Source organism: Gavialis gangeticus, unplaced genomic scaffold (assembly GCF_001723915.1).
Source record: "Gavialis gangeticus isolate Ggan-Ray unplaced genomic scaffold, GavGan_comp1, whole genome shotgun sequence".
NCBI classification, from domain to species: Eukaryota; Metazoa; Chordata; order Crocodylia; family Gavialidae; genus Gavialis; species Gavialis gangeticus.
The window spans coordinates 129,471,451-129,479,478 of NW_017729024.1; positions in this window are offsets into that span (position 1 = coordinate 129,471,451).

Below are 8,028 nucleotides of genomic sequence, written 5' to 3' on the forward strand. Positions count from 1 at the left end.
CCGAGCGCCGCGAGGAGTGACCAGGAACAATGGTCACAAGCTGGCGGAGGGAAGGTTTAAGTTGGACATCAGGAGGAATGAGAGAAGGTAAAAGTGTGACAGGGTGTCAGTGAAAATGTAAATACTGTAGGTAGAAATTAGGAAAACAAAAGGTAGAGCAGGGAAAGGAGGGAGGGGAGGGAAGAAGCAGTGGCTGGGGTGGAGCCAAAAGTGAGTAAGGGAGATTCTACAGTAGTAGTAATTCAAGGTAGAAAAGAGGCTGTCTGTGAAAAAGGAAATAGCTGCAAATTAGGAAGACAAAAGACAGAAAAGGAGGGGAGGGGAGAAATGGAGGGGGAAGAAAAATGTAAGAGTTCAGGTCCAGCAGGTACCCAGTGAATCAGATGTCAGGGTGGTTGTAATGTCTCATAAATCCAATGTCTATATTGAGGCCATGATTTTTTATATCCAATAGATTTATGAAGTGAAGTTTGTAAGCTCATCTACAAAAGGTATTTTGTAAATTCCCTTTGAGAATTAGAACTGAGAGGTCGGAGAGGGAGTGATTGTTTTCTGAGAAGTGTGTACCCACAGGTAATTGGCAGACAAGGTTCTTTGGGTGAATCTGATATCTTTTATTAGCCCAACTAAATAGTTGGATAACAATTATTAAGCAAGCTTTCGGGTTCAAAAACCCTTCATCAGGCTAAGGAAGTTTCAGCAGTTGGTGTGTGCTCTTCTTGGATGGAATGAAAAGTAAAGAAGCCAGAGGCTGGGCTGGTATGCATACAAGACAGGCAGTCAGTGAAAATATAGATTGAGGAGTCAGTGGGTGAGAGACAGGCTGGGGGAGGAGGGGGGAGGGAAGGGGGATGAATAGTGGAAAAGTACCTGGGAAGTCAGCTGTCAGGCAGGTCATAAATCCAATGTCTATATTTAGTCCATGATTTTTAATATCCAGGAGGCTGATGAAGTGGAGTTCATAGGCTCATCTCTGGGAAGTGTTTTGTAAGTTGCCTTTGAGGATCAGGACTGAGAGATTGGAGAGAGTGGTTTTCTTGTGAGAAGTGTGCCCCCACAGGTACCTGGGTATTCCTGTCTGATAGATTTCTGGTGTGCATCATTCTGGTGCGCAGTTGTTGTTTGGTCTCACCTACGTATTTTCCATCAGGGCATTTGGTGCATTGGATGAGATATATTACATTTCTGGAGGTGCAGCTGTAAGATCTGGGAATGCTGAAGGCTCTGCTGTGGGGTGTAGTGATTGTGGGGGTGGTGGAGATGTGTTGGCAGGTTTTGCATTTCTTGTCATGGCATGGTCTGGATCCATTAAATGTGTTCTGGGTCTGAGGAAGTTTGCTTCTGGTGCTGAGGTTGGCAAAGTGCAGTGCTTGTTTAAGGGCTAGGGTGGGTGGTTCTGGGAAGATCTCTTTACGAACTGGGTCTTCTGGTATGGGTTGCAATTGTTTGAGGGTTTTCCATGTGGGTTTCAGGGAAGGGTGATATGTCATAACTAATGTTGTGCGATTTGTGTAGATTTTATTTTTGTACTGCAGCAAATTTTTATGTGGCATCCAGGTGGCTCTTTCAAAAGTGTGAATTTATAACTTGCCATTGTTTCATTTTCCAGGTACAGTTTCAGATAATTTCAGACAGACTGGATTTGTGACACTGAGCACAAACACTGAAAATGGATTAGGAGTCTGGAAGCAAACTATACAAATCTCAAAATATGTTAAAGTTTCCTTAATTAGTCAAGGATCAACTTGTTGTTTCAGTTTATGCTTTATTGTTTATGTTGCATTTCCATGAATGCTCCTGCATTCCTCTTGTTTTTGAGAAGAATGATAATTAAGCCAGTTGTAGTACAGGTGTTGAATCTGGCCTCTCTAAACATACAGTTTTTTTGTATGTGTACTTCCTTTTAAGGCAGGATACACTTTTTCTGGAAACAACAAGATTTGGAGTGGGGAGATGTTATCTTATTATTGCTGCCTTCTGTAACATTATGTTGCAGGTTCTATAGCTTGAGGTCACTGTGAGATTAGGGGGTCTCTTGAGGTCCCTTCCAAGCCTTATTTCTCTATGTGTTGCTGATGACTATTAAAAGCATTGGCTATTTCTTGGCTATGCTATATCCTAGGCAATCCTTCTTATTGTGTACACTAAAATGTGTCATACTGATTTGCTTTATCATGGATTTCAGCTACAGCTAGTGGTATAGTAGTACTTATCACAATATAAAAAACACACTTGGTTAAAATTTACAACTTGCTCTGGTACATTAAATATATCTGCTCACATAGGGTCTCATCATTTTTATTTCTCTGTTTTCTATTTCCTTTTTTCTATTGCCACTAATAATGTTTGCTGCCTTTTATCTATACATCATCTGATGTCTGAGCTCATCTAGTATTATTGCAAAAGCAGGTAAAAACAAGAGATATTTTATTTACTCTTGTCTGCAGGAGTTTTATTTGGTGCAGTAAATCTTACTATGTCAGCAATATACATTGTTGCATTAATACCTTTGTATGTTATTGTTTCTAAGAATCCCAAACAGCTTCACAATCCCTTTTACTATAACCTTTGGAATCTGGGAAAAGTAGCTGAATTAGGACTAGCAAACTGAATACCTTTTCTAATAGTCTGAACTATCTATCAGAATAGTTTCAGACTTGCTTCTTTCTTAATATACCAAAATAATATTAAAGCCTTCTAAACACCAGCATGCGTTTGTGATCTTAAATGTCTCTCTCTGTATGTGATGCATTTGGATTCATTGTCTGCATATGTAAATAAGTAGCACAAAAACATTTTTACATGCTTCTGGTATCCCAAAACAAAATACTTTTAATTCAGTTTTATTTGTATTCTGTGTCAATAAGGTCTGAAAGATAGTGTAGAAATGACTGGATAATATTTATACAGAAAGATCTATACAAGCAAGTATGCAACATCATAATTCTTTTAATCTATATACATTTATGTATTTTTCTGCATAGCTTTAGCCTGGGGGTAGCTGCTTTGTTTAAAAAGAGACAAAAGAGAGTTGTGTTATTAGTAAGAAATTTGCCACACAGACTCTTTTTAACTTTCTCCCCTGGTTCTCAGTTAATAAGTATCCTTCTTTCACATTTATAATGATAATCCTCTCTTAAATTGTATTACTTGAGGACATGTGGCAGATAAACCTCAGTACAAAATTTGTGATTAGGTTGTTACAATTTATTCTTATCATGGGGGATTATTGGAAACATACCTTTGTCTTAAAAGTGATTTTAAGAAACACTTACAATTTGACACATAATGCTTAGGAAATATAACAAGCATACTGTTTTTATTGTTTATTTTATTAAATGAAATGTTTGAGGTAGTTAAAGAAATTCCAGGCAGTTTCTGTTCTCTCTCAAGCAGACACAAGCTTCAAGTGTCAAAGGAGCTAATAACTTCAACCCTAAAACACCCAAGCATGTTTACAGAGGCTCTGAAATTCAGCCTGTATCTTCTATTTTGATTTATCATTTCATATTTATTTTCTTTTTATAATGTTTTGAATGATGTATATAGGTGACAGCTCTAACTGCACATTTTAAGTATATCCTAAATGGCAGATTGCCATTCAGTGCTAGAGATGTTCTCTAGTCTTAGATAAGAAAATTCTGTTGTCTGTTGGCCTTAACAAAAAAATGCCATTAGAATTACAATGTCATGTAAATAGGTTTTTAATCAAGAAAAAACAAGGTGTTCAAGATGTTTATGTGCTTTATTTTTTGTAAATCTTGGTTTTAAATGAATGTAGCAGTATTCTCTTCAGGATCAAAAAGCATTAACCCTGTGACTATTATCAGGAACCAAGAAGTACCTTGTAAAATAGGCTGCTCTCTCTCCCTCCTTTTGCAAGAAAAGCCTCATTTTAAAACTGTATCGAATATTACCATATCTCTTTTAGAAGTGTTATAAAGTTGTTGTTGTTGAAACAAAAAAAAAAAATCAATGGTTGGAAAATGTTTCATTTTGGGGACGTATGTGGTAGCCATGTTGGTCTGAGACAAAAAAATGCAAAAATCTAGAACTCTTGGTTCCAAGAGTTTTTGGTTCATTTTGTTAAACTCATTTCTTCTCAGTTTGAGCACATCAGCAATTTTTGGCTGAAATGTTGATCCTCAAGTGCTGCTTTAGATCAGAGGATTCTGGCCATTCATTTCAAGTTGAAGCTTCAACATTTTATCAACAGTATTTTTAGGGATATAATTAGACCTGTTTGTAGCAGTAGATCTGGATAACTGTTATTTTTTTCAGAAACAACCAAGCAACACATCCACCTTACCCTGGAACACTTCTGCCAGAAAAATCTGCCTGCTAAACTAGAAAAATGTGGGTTTCTATAAACTACAGTGAAAGTTCTACATTTTCTAATTTTTCCAGAAGGGCTGTGTTTGAATACCCAAAAGATTATTGTTATGATTGACTGGGATCCTCCCCAAAAATGTGGAAGGGATCCAGTATTTCCTTAGCTGGAGAAATGTCTGATGAATCTGATGAAAGCTCACTAAGCTGAAGAGCCCTGTAACTCCTCAAAAAGTGGGTTTATTTTGAATGATCTACAGGAACTGAGTCTGCTTTTGATTGTCACAATACCCATACAGTCTTGCTGATGCCTTGTGGAAGGTGTCAAAGTGTTTTTCATCACTAGCTCCTTTGGCCAATAAATTGTTACCTTTTTTGATCCAAGCAGTTAGCCAAAAAATTCTAGGTGTGGCAAGTGGTGTTCATTAGAAGAACAAAACAGTCTCCAGTTGGTGGAACCTTGTTATATTTGAGAGAGACTGTCCCATTCTACTGAACACAGCAGGAATCAACCAGCAGGGGGCAGATCCAGGCCACAAGGGCTGTGCGAAATTTCGGCAACTGTTTCATTTCGGAGGTGCCTGTGCCTGTGCCAGTGCCCAAAACACTGAATCTGAAATGAAACAGAAGGCTCTGAAACATCTCCAAAATGAAACAAAACCATCCAAAACATTTCTGAAATGTTTTGGGTGTTTTGGAATATTTTGGAGGCAGGCTTGCGGGGAAATAGAAACTCAGAAGAGGGAGGGGAAAGTCGAGGGGAGGGAAGGGACTGCTCTGATATTGACATCTGTAGCTGGCCAGTGTCTGCAATCTGTCCCTGAGGTCCCTTCCAATCCCAGTGCTCTGGGGGAAGGATGACAGCTTGCTATCATCCTGCATGCAGATCCAGGGGCCTATGCCCGCCGGGAAGAGTCCAGCACAGTCCCGGAGCCCTCCTTTTAAAAGTGCTGGGAGGCTGGGACCAGGCGGTGGATGGGGTCAGGGAGGGCAGCCATGGGGGCTTCTCCTTCAGCTCCCCCACCAGGGCAGAGGCAGACACAGCCAGAAGAGCTGCAGGAGAAGCCCCCATGGCTGCTCTGCCCAGCTCCATCCCCAGCCTGGCCCCAGCCTCCCGGCACTTAAAAAAAAAATAAATAAATAAGCCCCACACCCACCAGCTGCAGCAGCAGCAACTGGGGCCTCTGGGCACTCATGGCAGAGGCCCCCCTCCTCCCCATGCTATGCAGGGCAGTGGGGGACATCAGGGATTGTCCCCCACCCCTTGGCACCTGTGTAGTAGCTGTTGCATCGCATGGGTCCAGTGTGGCTCAGGAGGGCACCACACACTGTCTGGAAGCTGGGGTGGCTCCACCTGTCAGCCAGAGCCCAGCACTGCTCAGCACCAGTGGTTCCAGCTCCCAGACAGCATGCAACACCCTGCCAAGCCATGCTGCACCTATGCCATGGGGCAGCTGCTGTACGAGTGCCAGGTGGGGGGAGGGGATCACCACTGCCCCCCCCCCAGTGCCCTGCGTTGCATGGGGGGTGCTCTGCCATGAGGCCTTAGTGGTCTTGATCACTGCTGCTACAGCTGGTGAGTTCAGGGCTTTTTTTTTTTTTTTTTTTTTAAAGTGCCAGGGGGCTGGGGCTGGGGCTGAGTGAGGGATGGCATTAGGCAGGGCAGCCTTGGGGGCTTCTCCCATGGCTCCCCCCACCCAGGGAGAGGCAGGCACAGCCAGAGTAGCCATGGGAGAACCTGCAGCTGCCTGGCTGTGTCTGCCTCTCCCCACCCAATTCGAATCTCCGAATTAGTGCCGAAACAGATTCGGCCAAAACAAAACGGAAGAGTGATCCGAAACACCAACAAGAATCTTTGTCCCTCTGAAATGGTCAAATCCAAAATGGAAATGAAGCATAGCTGTTTCACACAGCCCTACAAGCCACTCTCAGCTAGCTCAGCCCTCAAAAGACCTCTGTCCCTAGGCTATTTTCTCAAGGTCCTACACCCACTGCTTCTGTCCTGTACTGTATTGTGTCCCATGCTTCCTTCCCACCTTTTCTCACCACCTCTGGCCTCCCTCACAGACACACCCATTCAGAGACATTGGCCAACTAAGCTCTGCCACCCACATGTTCTAGGCATGTGCCTTTGTTTTGGGTGGTGACATGTGCCTGTATTTGAGGTGGAGACTGCTGTTGTTTCAGTTGGTTGGTTACATAAAGAAAAGTGACTGTTACTTAAACCTACCTTTAATGAAGGGAGGTGGTTACACCTTGTAGTTTCAGTTAAGTTTAGACTAATCCATAAGAGCAGTGTCCAGGTAACAATGTAGGCTAGTATACCTGGCCATATCTGCACATGGCCACTGCTAAGTAACATGTGTGGTATTATTCCAAACACAAAGTTATTATATAGACACAATCCTTTGTACATTATTTGTACAATTAATGTCACTTTCTTCAGTCTTCATGAGCAGGTTGGCTTGGTTTGATTGATCTTGGAGAAATGCTTACTGTTAGCAAATAAAAAAACATGGGGTCCTAACCAGAGGATTGACACCTTGTTCAATAAGTGACAGAAAGGCTTTATTTACTACAAGTATTCAAAGTTAAATGAGCCCAAACCAAAGCAAAGCCCAGTAATTAGCTATAAGTTGATGATTTCTCACCAAACAACAAAGGTGGTCTGTTTCTCTCCAGCTTCTCGAGTAAGCTGACTGCAACAGTAGTTTGTTAGAGAGAGAGTTCTCACTCTTGAAGAGTGTGCTGTTAGCTGTCTCACTTCTTTCTTATACCTTTAGTCCAGTATCTTCAAACCATTCTTATAGTTGTGTAAATCAAGAGAGAGTCCCAAGCAGTAATTGACAGGAAATTCCTGTTAATCAAACTGCTTGTTACTGGTTATCAGAAGGTTGCAATTTGAGTGAATTACCTTCCTCAGTGACAAGAGGTTTTCCATATCTGCTAAGCTTGGAACGTATCAAGAAACTGATTAACAACCAGGAAAAACACACTTTTTTGATGAGTGTCCTTGGAAGATCAAGGGAACCACTAGGCAAAACAAGGTAAATCAGGAGGAAACAGCAAAACAAAAGCAAATCAGGAGGAGACGCTTATCACATACGGAGAAAGTCTCTTCCTGCACATAAACATGAGTTAATTTTAAAATAAATATTTACCATACTAATTACTCAAGGATAGACATTTCACATGGTTACATACCAGACAACTTAAAATCATCATGAATATAGTAATGTAAACTGGAAGTGATACCTTGTTATTTCTTCTCAGATGACCTAGCCATGAACTCACATCCTCTTGCATTATGCAGTTAACATCCGTATTTTGTATTTTAACTTTTGTGTGTAGGCCACTGCTTAGCATGAGCTTCAGAGTCATCAATTACCACCATCTAATGAAGAATATATTCTGAATTCTAGTTTTAAAAAATGATCTGCGCATGACAGTGTATAATGTTGAAATCACCATTGATATGGGCATCCTCAATCTCATTCATAACTATACTCAGAGGCCACATCTACATGTGCTGATTTAAGGTACTTTACCCAATTTAAGGGGCATTAAGGGAGCGTGTCTATACATACATGCTCATAATACACCTTAAAGTGGTGATTTTAGGCTATTCACACCTACATTTGATACTTGCAAAAGCAGGTATCAAATTTAGGTGCAAATAGCTGAAGTGCATTAACGCAC